General features: G+C 42.9%; 1 pseudogene; it reads right to left on the bottom strand.

Annotated features, from left to right (window-relative positions):
• Positions 1-3569: 3569 nt before the first annotated feature.
• Positions 3570-3686, bottom strand: LOC126420292 (5S ribosomal RNA; annotated as a pseudogene).
• Positions 3687-16797: the final 13111 nt, after the last annotated feature.

The raw sequence follows: 16797 nt of genomic DNA, 5'->3' as shown, positions 1-16797 counted from the left end.
AGCACCGTGAGAAGCAGAGAAATCGAAGAACAACGAAATGAACGGTTTGAGGAATCGTGACTTGCAGCACAATCTTATATTGAAAGACTGAGTTACAATGAAAGACTGGAAAATCGAGTCAACTGTTAAAATATCACCCAAAGAGAAGCCCAGACGAACACAGGTAAACAGTACAACCAAACCAATGAAGTATTCTCCTACGACCCGGTGAAAGAATATAACAAACACGTCGTAATCGTAAAAATGGATAACATCTGCAATTTTGCAACGCGAAAATGTTCAGCAGAGAAATACCAGGATTCTGTTGCATGAATGAAAAATTCGATTACCACTAGTGGAAGCACCTAAGCAGAAACTTTCACATTACGTGGCCGGGAAAACACTTTCTTCAAAGAATAAAAGCGTACAACGCCTGATTCCAAATGACTTCTATCGGTGTCACTTCGATCAACAAAAACAGAGATGAAATCGATTATGTTTCTTCCACCCAAGGACAATGTTGCAACCTGAGATCATTACTACCACTGCCGCCCGGGATTAGCAGAGCGGTCTGCGGCGCTGCAGTCATGGACTGTGCGGCTGGTCCCGGCGGAGGTTCGAATCCTCCCTCGTCCATGGGTGTGTGTGTTTGTCCTTAGGATAATTTAGGTTAAGTAGTGTGTAAGCTTAGGTACTGATGACCTTAGCAGTTAAGTCCCATAAGATTTCACACACATTTGAACATTCCTACCACTACCCAACTAAGACCATAATTTTCTGCAGGTATGTTTCATCGGAAATGAAGAAACACAAATTGATCAACGATGCTGTACAGAGAATCTTACACAAATACGATCAACTGATTGATGTATTCAAAGCAGCACTAGACCGAATGATTTCTGAAGACTATAAAGTTATAATTGGAACCGACAAAAGACCACCTAGATAACACGAACGTCAATTTAACTCACCTCAAATAGACGAAGTCGCTATCGTAATTGTGGACAACGAAAACACAAACACATAACTGTACAAAGAAGAAGGGAACGACTACAACGCATTGCACGGACACACTGTTCATATAATGCCCTCCAAGAGCCATTAATATTTCTGCACGGAGAGAACGGGTATAATTCTAATGTGAAACAAATCGAACCTGAAACATGCTTAGAAACAACCAAAAAAGACACTTCCAAGGAGGTCTATGTTTATCACTTAATGATCTGAGGCAATGAAACATATAATCACATTCTCAATACTCGTTGTTTATCCCAACAATTCCTAATGGATATGTGTGCAAAAACAGAAGCGGAACGGGAGCTTCACGTAAGACTGAATCAGAAGAAACTACGCACGGTGTAATACATCCACCTTCGACATGCAATCATAAATGACGGAAACACTGACGACACTGGAACAATGGTAATCTCATCCTCATTACATATAGGAAGCCCGAGACACATGCACGAATACAATGATGATGGTTTGACCGTCATAAGAATACTGCAATTCAATGAAATCCTTCAAATATTTCTGTAAGTATGCGAACAAACGCACTGGCATGGCAGTATTTCAAATAGCAAAGATCGCGAACAACAAACAGGAAAGACGAGATCCTCATGTACCAAATGGGAAGATACATCAACAGTAGCGAAGCAGCGTGGCAGATTTTCGGTTTTCCCATACACGAGCGCGAAGCAACTGTGCAATATCTAGCAGCACATTTGGAGAATGGACAGATAGTTTACTTCACCAAAGACAACGCCAGAAAAACTGCAAGCGAACCTCCTCAGATCACAACATTTACAGATTTTTACCAACAGTGCCAACGGATCCATTCTCGAAAACATTACTATATGTGGATGTGATTACCTATTATATGTGGAACACAACAAGAAAATTTTTTTAACGACGAAAACAAGGAATTATAGCAGATCATCCAGTAATCATGAAGACTGGCTCTCTAAGCCGAGTATACACCGTACACCCGAACAGCGCCGAATGTTTGTCTCTCCAGATCTTGCTACACAAAATACTGTGACCAACAAGTTTCACAGATCTCAAGACTATTGACGGTTACCTCTGCCGGACGCACAGAGAAGCATGTCAATGCTTAGGAATACTAGAAAACGACAATCACTGGACGGGGTGAACTTCCCAAGTAAGCTAAAATTATCTTCTGGAACGAATGCAGAATGGCACATAAAAAGTGACTTGAAGCTATGTATATAACATTACAAGACTTGCGAGGAAACTCTGAAGGATGGAGCAGCTCTACTCGTGCTCTCAGGAGATTTTCGACAAACACATCCAGCTGTCCCCAAATTAACACCGGCAAACGAGATCAACGCATGCTTTGAAAACCATATCTGCGGCCATATATACCAATATTGCGACTAACAAAAGATATGAGAGTTGAACTATCGAAAGACGAAACAACTGCACGTTTTGGTCAACAACTTTTACAAATAGAAGAAGACACATATCCTACTGACCATTCGACCGGCCTCATTAAACTCAACAGCGATTTCTACAACATAGCATTTGATGAAAACGAACACAATGACCAAATACATCCAAACACTCTTCACAAACATTGATCCGGACTGGCTATTTGAAAGGGCAATTTTGGCAACTAAAAATTAAATTGTCAACGATACTAGTTTTTACGTTAAAAAAATTCCCGGGGAAAAGAAAATATACAAATCGATCGACACGATCGCAAACGTTGAAGGAAGTGTGAACTTCCTTAGAGAATAACTCCTTGTAAGTACCAGGAATTCCATTGTACAGCCTTCGACTTAACACTGGATCTCTGATCATGCTACTCAGAAATCTCAACTCACCAAAATCATGTAATGGAGCAAGAATGATATTCAAAACAGCTACGGAATAACATCATCGAAGCCGAGCTTCTGACGGGGAAGTACGCACAATATTTATCCCCAAAATAACAATCATCTCTACTGAACTGCCAGTCCAATTTAAAAGACTGCTATTAACCATTTATTCAGCCGACAGTTTTACAGTTGCTGTAAAAAAGCTCAAGGACAAACTTGAAATTATTGCACCATCAAGCTCAAAGATTCCTGCTTCTCTCACGGTCAACTATACGTAGCCTACTCTCGAGTAGCAAATTTGGAAAATTTGTACATACATACCGTGGATAACAAAATGAAAAGTGTTGGTTATAGGGAAGTATTGTGAACAGTTAGAACATGCTTTAAATAAAATTGTTTCACCTCTTTTACTTCAACAAATATTGTAAATAGTTACAACATATTTTCATAAAAATTTTTTTATCTCTTATACTTTTATTCCAACTACCACACGATCTCATATCAACTCCCTGAGCGAAGCTGGCTACCTCAGCTAGTATAAAATATGTGCACTCCGTCTTCAGGCCACAAGTGGCCCATCGGTACCATCCGACCGCCGTATCATCCTCAGTTGAGGATGCGGACAGGAGGGGCGTGTGGTCAGCACACCGCTCTCCCGGTCGTTATGATGGTTTTCTCTGACCGGAACCACTACTGTTCGGTCGAGTAGCTCCTCAATTGGCATCACGAGACTGAGTACACCCCGAAAAATGGCAACAGCGCATGGCGGCTGGATGGTCACCCAACCATGTACCGACCACGTCCGACAGCGCTTAACTTCGGTGATCTCACGGGAACCGGTGTATCCACTGCGGCAAGGCCGTTGCCCTACTATAAAATATAATATAATACAAAGTCCAGTCATATTAATGTGACCACAAGCCAGAAGCCAGAGAAATTACCTTTGCATACATGCACACTTGTGTTGATTCATTATGCTTTCCAAAGTGACGAGGTGATCCAGGTAATGCGACGAAAACCTTCCCCAGACCATAACGCTCTCTCCTGCGACCTCAACCCTTCCGACGGTCGTTGCTGAGTGTTTCCTTTCAGACGTTCCACGCTGTACACTCCAACAGCCGCCTGACCGATAAAGGATAAAGCGTGATTCATCTGAAAAGGTCACTTCGTGCCAGTCAGTGAACGTCCAGTTGCTGTACTGGCGTGCAAATTCCATCCTTCTTCACCTACGAACGTCAGTCAGCGAGGGTGCATGAGCCAGGAGCCTGCAGCGAAGGCTCGTACGCAGCGACGTTCGCGGACCTGTCGTTGAGGAGACAGTATTGGCGGCCCGTTAGTTCATCTGGTCGGTCAGTTGCTCGAGAGTTGCACGTCTATTGGTCCGTCCACATCTCCGCAGCCGTTGTTCACCCTCTTGATGTGTGGTTCGTGGTCTACCACAGTTGCCTCTGCACCGATTTTGGACAGTGCCCTTTTGCCATGCACGGTATACTTTAACCATGACGGCAAACGGATAGTTTACGAACTTAGCCGTTTCGTACTTGCTTCCACCTTTGGCCTCAAGCCAATCATTACTCCCTTTTGTACATCATATAAATCGCTCCGTTCCTGCGTAACGACAACTGTTTTCTGCGTCTCCGAGACACGCTTTATACATCCTCTGTTGCTAGTGCTGCCACTTGTCATCTGTGAGTAGTTACCGCCCACTAAAGTCGAACATAGGTGTGGTTGCATTACGGGGACAGAGTACGTGAAATTCGACATTTTCTGTTTCTTACTCGATAATGTACTTTGGACTTTTCTGAACAGTTCGGTATACAATATATTAAAATCAGACAATTATGGCACCTTCAAATGGCTCTGTGCACGATGCGACTTAACTTCTGAGGTCATCAGTCGCCTAGAACTTAGAACTAATTAAACTTAACTAATCTAAGGACATCACACACATGCATGCCCGAGGTAGGATTCGAGCCTGCGACCGTAGCGGTCGCTCGGTTTCAGACTGTAGCGCCCAGAACCGCACGGCCACTCCGGCCGGCCCTTCAAATAATATTTTGAATGTTGACGTGTGACTGTCAAATTTCGCGGCTACGCATATACTGCCACAATTGAGCAGTCATATCATGGGAACTACGCAGTCTAGAAGGTTGTGAGTCGCTTTGTCTTGTGCCTACTGCTACATCTCAGAAATTGGCATTACGAATAAACCTAAAAACCAAGCTGGGTAACACAAATCTGTCTGATGGCAAGAAAATAAAATGTGCTATAAGACTAAGGGGCAAAGTAATTGATGAATTACAGAAATATTATGGGAAAGCCATTAGAGATAACTGTGACAATTTAGAGAAGATGAAAAGAACTGTGTAGAGCACTTTCTTTCATCGAATATCAGCCGATGAAAAGCCATGTCATGCTTTGTGTCCACCTCCACCAAGCACTGGGTGTAAATATAGGCAAACTGAATTTTCTGGCAACCTGCATGAATTTACACAGACACATTCTCCTCCTTTGGTAATAATGGAAGCAATCAAGCTTATTTGACAAATCCTGAGAATCGAAAGAAGTGTTTACACGGGAAGACCCAGAATGTGAATGAGTCCTTCAGTAATGTTGTGTGGTGCCAAGTGCATAAAAAATTATTTGTTGGCCTTATGACTCCAAAGCTAGCAGTGTCTGATGCTGTAAAAACTTTTAATAGTGGGAGCTTTGAAATACTTAATGTTATGGAGACGTTAAGGTTAAGGATTGGACAGAACACAGCTAAAGGACTGCGGGAACTGGATGACCTTCGTCTACGTGAAGCATAGTTAGCTGCTCAGCAAATGATAAAAGAAGCAAGAAACAAAAGGAGGAGGCAAGCACTGGGCTGTTGCGACACTGAAGAAGACACAGACTATGGGCCAGGGAAATTCTAGTGCATAAAAGACGCAGAAATGTAAGTCTGTATAACAGTTTCTAATAAAAAAAAGTTTTAAACCTCAATATCTCTGAACTTCATTTTTTGCAATAAATGACCCGTTTTCCAAATAAGTGCTGATAGTAGAGACATGAAATTGGTCTACCCGACGGGAGGCCCTAGCCACACGACATTTCCATTTTTTTTTACAGCATGACAAGTGTGAGATTCAACACATATACAACTAGAATAATTAAAATATCCTGAGTTGTTCATTTATTTACAAAAATCTGTCAGAAAATTTAGTGTCTGAAGAAAAAAAGATAACATACCCCACAATACAATTTTAGTAATAATTCTAGCTCATTGTATCTAAAAAGGTGCATTCAATAATTATGGCAAATTGCAGATTGGTGTCTTGAAAAGTTTCCAAGATAATGTGTCACAAAATTCGATAATTTAACATTGGCGGCATGGGACATACAACGTCCCCTTAAGGTGACTGGGCCGTGTACAGTATAATATGGAAATGAAGTCCACTGTTTCTTGACAGAGGGTAGGGGACTCGCACCGACGTACTAGGCACGTTCCTAAGGAAGGTTGTTTGACGTTGGCCGCGCGGGATTAGCCGAGCGGTCTTAGGCGCTGCAGTCATGGACTGTGCGGCTGGTCACGGTGGAGGTTCGAATCCTCCTTCGGGCATGGGTGTGTGTGTTTGTCTTTAGGATAATTTAGGTTAAGTAGTGTGTAAGCTTAGGGACTGATGACCTCAGCAGTTAAGTCCCATAATATTTCACACAAGTTCGAACTTTTTTTTTTGTTTGACGTTGCCTTCCTCCGACTGTAAGAGAGATGAATGGTGATGATGAAGACGACACAACAACACCCAAATCTCGGGGCGGGCGAAAATCCCTAACCCCGGCGGAAATCGAACCCGGGATACCGGGCTCAGAAAGCGAGAACGCTACCGCGAGACCACAAGCGGCGGACGTAATATAGTATGATAAAAAATAAATAATACAAAGTAAAATTTCGCGTTCTTGCCCTAGATAGACCGAATGACGTCGACAGACGATCGTGTCATTCTCTGCTAATGGCATCATCGGATGCAGTATGGAGAACGACGTATTCAGCGTACCGCTCTCCGGGTAGTTGTGTTTCTTGACCTTTTCACCCTACTAATCGGTCGCGTAACTACTCAGTTGGTCTCGCCAGGCGGAGATCACCGGGTATCACTCCTCCCACCAATGAAAAATCCCTGACAGCACCGGGAGTCGAACCCAAGTCATCCCCATAGTAGTCACCCACGCTGGCCACTCAGTTACGGAGACCACCAAAATGTACAATGTTTCAAAACTCGACTCCACAGCTTCAGGAATGGATTCCTCATATAAGAAGAAAAAATGTGTCTAGTAAACATTGGCCCCGAAATATACAACTTAAGAATTACAGGCAGCTCATTATCTTCGACATTGTGAAAGAAATCTCTTCTACAGGGTGTTACAAAAAGGTACGGCCAAACTTTCAGGAAACATTCCTCACACACAAATAAATAAAAGATGTTATGTATACCCATGTGTCCGGAAACGCTTAATTTCCATGTTAGAGCTCATTTTTGTTTCGTCCACCTACGCTCAATGGAGCACGTTATCATGATTTCATACGAGGTACTCTACCTCTGCTGCTAGAACATGTGCCTTTACAAGTACGACACAACATGTGGTTTATGCACGTGGAGCTCCTGCACATTTCAGTCGAAGTGTTCATACGCTTCTCAACAACAGATTTGGTGAGCGATGGATTGGTAGAGGCGGACCAATTCCATGGCCTTCACGCTCTCCTGACCTCAACGCTCTCGACTTTCATTTATGGGGGCATTTGAAAGCTCTTGTCTACGCAACCCCGTTACCAAATGTAGAGACTCTTCGTGCTCGTATTGTGGACGGCTGTGGTACAATACGCCATTCTCCAGGGCTGCATCAGTGCATCAGGAATTCCATGCGACGGAGGGTGGATGCATGTACCCTCGCTGACGGAGGACTTTTTGAACATTTCCTGTAACAGAGTGTTTGAAGTCATGCTGGCACGTTCTGTTGCTGTGTGTTTCCATTCCATGATTAATGTGATTTGAAGAGAAGTAATAAAATGAGCTCTAACATGTCAAGTAAGCGTTTCCGGACACATGTACACATAACATATTTTCTTTCTTTGTGTGTGAGGAATGTTTCCTGAAAGTTTGGCCGTACCTTTTTGTAACACCCTGTACAGTGCAGGTGTTCATAGCTCCTATGGTATGTACTTCATAATCCATGTTTACTGTACTTTTTTTTTCTCTCGTTTTGGTCCGCCGAGCATGGTGGCGCAGTGGTAAGCGCACTGGACTCGCATTCGGGAGGACGACCGAACTCCCGCGTCCGGCCATCCTGATTTAAGTTTTACGCGATCTCCCTACATCACTCAAGGCCAATGCCGGGATGTTTCCCTTGAAAGGGCACGGCCGACGTCCTTTCCTGTCCTTCTCTAATCCGTGGAGACCGATGACCTCGCAGTTTGGTTCTTCCCCCAAACAACCCAACCCAACCCTCTTGTTTTGGTCCATACTATCTCCTCACAAAATATGACAAGCAATGAGCTTTCAGTAAAACAGATTTGTTTCACAGTATCGAAGATGAAGAATTGCTCATAGTTTTTAAGGTATGCCTTTTATAACCTATCTTTACTACAAATTTTTGCCTCTTTTCGTAAGAGAAATTCATTTCCGAAGTTTTGCGGTCGTTTTGAAACATGCTTATGGTACATTATGCTTTCCTTCCGTTGCAGTCTAGAAAGCCAAGCCGCTGGCTGATTCTCCTTACGAAAACGGTGGTTGATCCATTCTGTGGTGTATAGCATTATCCGTGTAATTTTATAGCAACAAAGTGTAAAATTAAACCTGAAAATCATTGTGAAGATGGCATGAATCTGTGAAACAGAGATAATCGTGTTCGTTCATGCCGATGATGGAAGTCGGAGTTGAACGTCCTTCTTGATGGCCACCATGGGGAAGGAAACCAAAAGCTGCAAATACGTCCGCGATCCCTGAAATCGTCCACAAATTTAAATCGCACCCGCTGTGACGTATAGGCGGACATCCCGTTTCCAGATGAAACGCACAGTCAATAAGCCCCGCCGTTCGGCACTAACAGCAAGTGCCGGATAATCTGAATGAATCACCGTGTGACACCCCGATTTGCGACGGGGCCAAATGAAACGGTTAATTTGGATCGGCGGTTCGCCGTGCGGCGGCGAGCAATAAAACTCGGCTAAGTTGATTGCTTTCGGGGGCGGACGGGCGTAATTAAATTTTGAACAGCGGTAACAACTAAATTAAAGTGGTTGTTACGGTCAGTCGGGGCACCGTGGCCGCCCGCCATCTTTAATTAATTAAACCCGAGAGGATGCGAGGAGCTGTACACAGCGACCGCCACACCGCGGCGCATCGGCGCCCCGACCTGCAATAATGAAGCCACAGGAACGCGGCTACCTGCTACCGCTCGTGGGGCTGTGGGCTGCCGCCACTGGGAACTAGGTTCGATGCCCGGTGATCTTTCTTGACACCCCATTGCTGCAAAGCTCTAGGAAGAGGTCAGTTTAGCTAACGGCCAGCCTATCGCATCACTAGTGTTGAGCCTTCGGCCACTTTTCTGTTACCGTTAAGCCGTTAAGTTGAGAGGCGCCCTCGTGCCTTGCTCATACTGTGGCATCAAGCAGTCAGGCCTGCAAAATGAGAGGTCTGCCAAGCGAGTGGATTTATTCTTATTTATCGAGTAACATCAATGACTGATTATCAGCTGTAGTATTCATAATTAAGCTACAAATTATTCTCCTGTTTGAATATTATGCAACGGAAACGGATAACGCACATCTGACTATTAGTAATTTACACAACTCTGATTGTTCACTACGCACTGGCAATACCACATTTTCTTTCTTACCCAACGGCTTTGATCAACACGTGGCCATCGCACTGAACATGAATGGCGCACACATTATAAATTCTGGATATCATGACTACACACTATTCGAAGAACAAGGCCACCAATCTTTTTCTTTTCACTATGTTTTTTATTCCCATAAATTCTACTATGATTCAAAGATAACCTAAACACACCATTACATTTTATACAACAATTACACATGAGAAACTCCTCCCAGTTGGTATGACATTAAATTGGTGATTCTCTATCTTATGGTCTCGTAATTATCTAACGCTACAGTGCACTTTCTGGATAGGATGGTGGGTCTTTTGCTATATCTCACACTTCGACTCTCACACCCATCATCACGAAAATTTCCCCAAAACCGAGCGTTACAAAAAGGAACATGCATAACCCACTGCCTCTGAACCTATCTTGCTACTCTCCCATGCAAACCACACATAATTAAATTACGTGAAATAAATCACACTGGCAACATAGAATACAATCACAAAGAATAGTCACAACGTTAGAATCACTTCACTTTCAGCTAACCAATTCAATTAGTATTCATCCTAGTTTCACACGACACTGCCCCACTTCGTAACTTTTATTTCCTACTATGAACTCTGGAGGATATATGCACGTCTTCCTGTGCGATGCAAACCAAGTGGCGATGGTGGATAGACGGCTGACTCACCTTGCTTCTCTCTCAGAGTATTAGAGTTTCAATCTAGCGTCGGACGGAAACATAACACGCAAAGGTAATATTAAGATCATATTCATCTTTCCTACCACGAATTCTGGAGGATATATGCACGTCTTCCTGTACAATGCAAGCCAAGTGGCGTTGCTGGATTGACGGCTGACTCGCCTTGCTTCTCTCTCAGAGTATTAGAGTTTGAATCAAGCGTCACACGGAAACATAACACGCTAAGTAATATTAAGATCATATTCGTCACACACACGAGTCCTAACTGATATCTTGGACGAGTACTTCTCTTTATCCTTTGTCTCAAACACAGATTGAGACTCACACAGAACTGCTGGAAGTGCTTGTCTCTAATTTCAAGTCCTGCACACGCCATTTCTTAAATTTTCCCAACTTATAGTACACACGCCAGTAATTCAGCTTAACTTTGGCACTCGCAAGTATTCCAACTTATTGCTACACGTGGTTTCACTGTGACCGTTGGTCACTTCCGAAGATTACTACGATCCCCTTGATATTACCTGCCTGTCATTTAATTCTCTCCCCAAAAGTTCCTGAAACAGAGAAATAATTATTCCAAACTACTCTTAAGTATTTCACATGCATACCATTCTCTCCACTCTTTTGTCTTTTCGGAGCACACTTAAGACAGGTCTTACCAACACTAGATCCAGCGGCAGAGTGCTGAAACATGGCCGTTCTTCAGGTCATCTCGCACCGCCGCCGAGGTTGGTAGCACCATGCTACCATATTGGTCAGCCACATTTCAGGCGCTCAAAGCTCAGGACGGGCGTAGAACTGCTACGTTAGATCAATCTTATCCATAACCAGTCATGTTGTTCTGTCCGCAGTGTACACAAATGAAAAACGTCAGTATCCATGAACATGTTCTAAGATAAAAGACGTTTTCTGTGTCCAGTGAGAAAGGACACTCGTTTATAACGGTTCCATTACAAACAGAGTGATACAGATGTACTCCGTCCGAACTGGTGTCTGAAGGTCCAATGGTAAGAATCGATCGTCCTTTCACCCTCAGCCGATAGGCGTAACTGGATGCGGATATGCAGGGTCATGTGATCAGCATACCGCTCCGGTCGTTGTCAGTTTTCGTGATCGGAACCGCTACTTCTCAGTCAGGTAGCTCCTCTATTGGCTTCACGAGGGCCGAATGCATACCGCTTGCCAACAGCGCTCGGCAGACCCGGGCAATCGCCTATCCAAGTGCTAGCCAAGCCCATGTAATGCGCCGTGCAGATTAGATTGACACCCCGTTTCGCGTTGGACAGATTAGAAAAAGTCTACATTTTCAATCCTGGTATACCCAGACCAACTGACAGTGAACACGGGGTGGTACACCACATTGCATATGATGGAACCTGGCGGCAGATCAGTTACAGTTTATTAGACGAGCCTTTTTTTGTACTATCATGTCCAAAAGTGAACTGTTTACAACGAAGAATTCACTGACGACGTAACTAACGGCTGATCTCCGTAGGAAGAATGCCGCTGACAAACACAATAAATCTGTACCTTAACACAATGCTAATTTCGGGCTAGATGGTCAATGTTAGAAATCTTAGTTGTAAACGTTTTATGATAAGGCGTCTGAATTTAAATAACAAGAAGAACTCCAGAGTTTCTACGATAACCAAGACCTATGAGACTAATTTGGCAGGTATTAAATATAACATTGTTGAAACCTGAGTATGCTCTCACTAGCATAAACAACTCACGTCAGCACGTAGACACCACGTATCAACGTCACTCTCCGAGTAATACCGAGTATTATGATGGAACACACGCTAATAACGATCGACAGTTATGAAATTAACCAACAGCTCTATTCACTTATTAAAAAAAAGCACCTAGCACTGCTGAGCTTTTGTATGCACCACTGCCACTAACAAACTTTTACTACTGGTGATAACAAAATCTAACTTTCACTGTGGCTCATTTCACCCAAATGCTTTCGTCTGCTTAAACTTACGTGTAGGATATGCACTCGCACAAATAAAACAACGACATCCTTCTAGTACGAAACCAAATTGACAAACACCAAGAGAGTACTATTCCGGTTCAATGTGAGCATACTCACCCTTGTTTAGAGTATTATCCTTTCATGAAATATTGTGCATTTGTAATTGTGCATTGGATAATTGACGGATGAATTTTCCAACATGTACATAAATCCCTAGCCAAAGAAAAAAAAACTCCGCAACATCTAATAGCCGGTACGACCAACTATTTTTCAAAATTCGACAACAGATATACCGTAGAATCACGTACGGTATATCCGTACTCATTATCCACAGTGCTTAGCGTTACACGGACACCCACCTAGGTGTCTTCCGAATCTAAATGATCATTCGCTTTTATAGCAATCACGTTGAGCTGCCACGCAGACACCAATACTTCTCAGTACTAACCCAATCGATTAAACTCCTGACCTCAAAACTGGCTGCCGAATCTTGAACAAATTAATTTCAATTAACTTGACGTTACTTAACATTACTGATGACGAACGAGAATTCAGAAGTAAACTATGACACGTCAGTGTCCTGTTACACATCACTACAACCGACCGTTCCCCGTCTGCGCCATAACAGTGACTACTCACTCTTCCTTCCTCGAGGATCGAACAAAAACCATTTTTCGGACAATCTTAGAGCAGTGATTATCCCTTGTGAACGTTACATTCATTTTTAGTGGCCTTCGGTAAGGTTTCTGGTGGCCAGTTGCAGTAGTTTCAGCGTCGCTGACTCGCGCTGCTACCCACTCGCTCTGGTGATGGAGCATCTCTAACTACGAACTGGCTTTCGCCAGTTTTTCCTCTTGGTCTTTAGATACTATAACATGTCAAAGGAATACACTTTAAAACATAGCTTTTACAGAACATGAACCATGGGCCTCGCCGTTGGTGGGGAGGCTTGCGTGCCTCAGCGATACAGATGGCCGTACCATAAGTGCAACCACAACGGAGGGGTATCTGTTGAGAGGCCAGACAAACACGTGGTTCCTGAAGAGGGGCAGCAGCCTTTTCAGCAGTTGCAGGGGCAACAGTCTGGATGATTGACTGATCTGGCTGTGTAACATTAACCAAAACGGCCTTGCTGTGCTGGTACTGCGAACGGCTGAAAGCAAGGGGAAACTACAGCCGTAATTTCTCCCGAGGACATGCAGCTTTACTGTATGATTAAATGATGATGGCGTCCTCTTGCGTAAAATATTCCGGAGGTAAAATAGTCCCCCATTCGGATCTCCGGGCGGGGACTACTCAAGAGGACGTCGTTATCAGGAGAAAGAAAACTGGCATTCTACGGATCGGAGCGTGGAATGTCAGATCCCTTAATCGGGCAGGTAGGTTAGAAAATTTAAAAAGGGAAATCGATAGGTTAAAGTTAGACATAGTGGGAATTAGTGAAGTTCGGTGGCAGGAGGAACAAGACTTTTGGTCAGGTGATTACAGGGTTATAAATACAAAATCAAATAGGGGTAATGCAGGAGTAGGTTTAATAATGAATAAAAAAATAGGAGTGCGGGTTAGCTACTACAAACAGCATAGTGAACGCATTATTGTGGCCAAGATAGACACAAAGCCCATGCCTACTACAGTAGTACAAGTTTATATGCCAACTAGCTCTGCAGATGATGAAGAAATTGATGAAATGTATGACGAGATAAAAGAAATTATTCAGGTAGTGAAGGGAGACGAAAATTTAATAGTCATGGGTGACTGGAATTCGTCAGTAGGAAAAGGGAGAGAAGGAAACATAGTAGGGGAATATGGATTGGGGGGAAGAAATGAAAGAGGAAGCCGCCTTGTAGAATTTTGCACAGAGCATAACTTAATCATAGCTAACACTTGGTTCAAGAATCATGAAAGAAGGTTGTATACCTGGAAGAATCCTGGAGATACTAAAAGGTATCAGATAGATTACATAATGGTAAGACAGAGATTTAGGAACCAAGTTTTAAATTGTAAGACATTTCCTGGTGCAGATGTGGATTCTGACCACAATCTATTGGTTACGAACTGCAGATTGAAACTGAAGAAACTGCAAAAAGGCGGGAATTTAAGGAGATGGGACCTGGATAAACTGAAAGAACCAGAGGTTGTACAGAGTTTCAGGGAGAGCATAAGGGAACAATTGACAGGAATGGGGGAAAGAAATACAGTAGAAGAAGAATGGGTAGCTCTGAGGGATGAAGAAGTGAAGGCAGCAGAGGAACAAGTAGGTAAAAAGACGAGGGCTAATAGAAATCCTTGGGTAACAGAAGAAATATTGAATTTAATTGATGAAAGGAGAAAATATAAAAATGCAGTAAATGAAGCAGGCAAAAAGGAATACAAACGTCTCAAAAATGAGATCGACAAGAAGTGCAAAATGGCTAAGCAGGGATGGCTAGAGGACAAATGTAAGGATGTACAGGCTTGTCTCACTACGGGTAAGATAGATACTGCCTACAGGAAAATTAAAGAGACCTTTGGAGAGAAGAGAACCACTTGTATGAATATCAAGAGCTCAGATGGCAACCCAGTTCTAAGCAAAGAAGGGAAGGCAGAAAGGTGGAAGAAGTATATAGAAGGTTTATACAAGGGCGATGTACTTGAGGACAATATTATGGAAATGGAAGAGGATGTAGATGAAGATGAAATGGGAGATAAGATACTGCGTGAAGAGGTTGACAGAGCACTGAAAGACCTGAGTCGAAACATGGCCCCGGGAGTAGACAACATTCCATTAGAACTACTGATGGCCTTGGGACAGCCAGTCATTACAAAACTCTACCATCTGGTGAGCAAGATGTATGAGACAGGCGAAATACCCAAAGACTTCAAGAAGAATATAATAATTCCAATCCCAAAGAAAGCAGGTGTTGACAGATGTGAAAATTAGCGAACTATCAGTTTAATAAGTCACAGCTGCAAAATACTAACGCGAATTCTTTACAGACGAATGGAAAAACTGGTAGAAGCGGACCTTGGGGAAGATCAGTTTGGATTCCGTAGAAATGTTGGAACACGTGAGGCAATACTAACCTTACGACTTATCTTAGAAGAAAGATTAAGAAAAGGCAAACCTACGTTTCTAGCATTTGTAGACTTAGAGAAAGCTTTTGACAACGTTAACTGGAATACTCTCTTTCAAATTCTGAAGGTGGCAGGGGTAAAATACAGGGAGCGAAAGGCTATTTACAATTTGTACAGAAACCAGATGGCAGTTATAAGAGTCGAGGGGCATGAAAGGGAAGCAGTGGTTGGGAAAGGAGTGAGACTGGGTTGTAGCCTCTCCCCGACGTTATTCAATCTGTATATTGAGCAAGCAGTAAAGGAAACAAAAGAAAAATTCGGAGTAGGTATTACAATCCATGGAGAAGAAATAAAAACTTTGAGGTTCGCCGATGACATTGTAATTCTGTCAGAGGCAGCAAAGGACTTAGAAGAGCAGTTGAACGGAATGGACAGTGTCTTGAAAGGAGGATATAAGATGAACATCAACAAAAGCAAAACGAGGATAATGGAATGTAGTCAAATTAAATCGGGTGATGCTGAGGGTATTAGATTAGGAAATGAGACACTTAAAGTAGTAAAGGAGTTTTGCTATTTAGGGAGTAAAATAACTGATGATGGTCGAAGTAGAGAGGATATAAAATGTAGACTGGCAATGGCAAGGAAATCGTTTCTGAAGAAAAGAAATTTGTTAACATCGAGTATAGATTTAAGTGTCAGGAAGTCATTTCTGAAAGTATTTGTATGGTGTGTAGCCATGTTTGGAAGTGAAAATTGGACGATAACCAGTTTGGACAAGAAGAGAATAGAAGCTTTCGAAATGTGGTGCTACAGAAGAATGCTGAAGATAAGGTGGGTAGATCACGTAACTAATGAGGAGGTATTGAATAGGATTGGGGAGAAGAGAAGTTTGTGGCACAACTTGACTAGGAGAAGGGATCGGTTGGTAGGACATGTTTTGAGGCATCAAGGGATCACAAATTTAGCATTGGAGGGCAGCGTGGAGGGTAAAAATCGTAGAGGGAGACCAAGAGATCAATACACAAAGCAGATTCAGAAGGATGTAGGTTGCAGTCGGTACTGGGAGATGAAGAAGCTTGCACAGGATAGAGTAGCATGGAGAGCTGCATCAAACCAGTCTCATGACTGAAGACCACACAACAACAACAGAGTATAAACATCCAATTTCTTGTAGAGAGTATGTTCAGTCGCCTCTATTACGTAATGCAAAACGAAAAAATCGTAACAAAAATTTCTGGCGCATTACACCCGACAGTGCTTAATTTCGGTGATTTGACGCGAGCCAGCATTTACACTGCGGCAAGGCGGTTGGCATACTACAAATGTACAACACTCGTGAAAATTATTTCACCAGTCTCTCTTTTTAGTCACGCCCTAGG

The sequence above is a fragment of the Schistocerca serialis genome, chromosome 9, assembly GCF_023864345.2.
Source record: "Schistocerca serialis cubense isolate TAMUIC-IGC-003099 chromosome 9, iqSchSeri2.2, whole genome shotgun sequence".
In the NCBI taxonomy this organism is placed as follows: Eukaryota; Metazoa; Arthropoda; class Insecta; order Orthoptera; family Acrididae; genus Schistocerca; species Schistocerca serialis.
The sequence above is the reverse complement of the archived record's forward strand: the minus strand, read 5'-3'. Positions and strand labels throughout refer to the sequence as shown.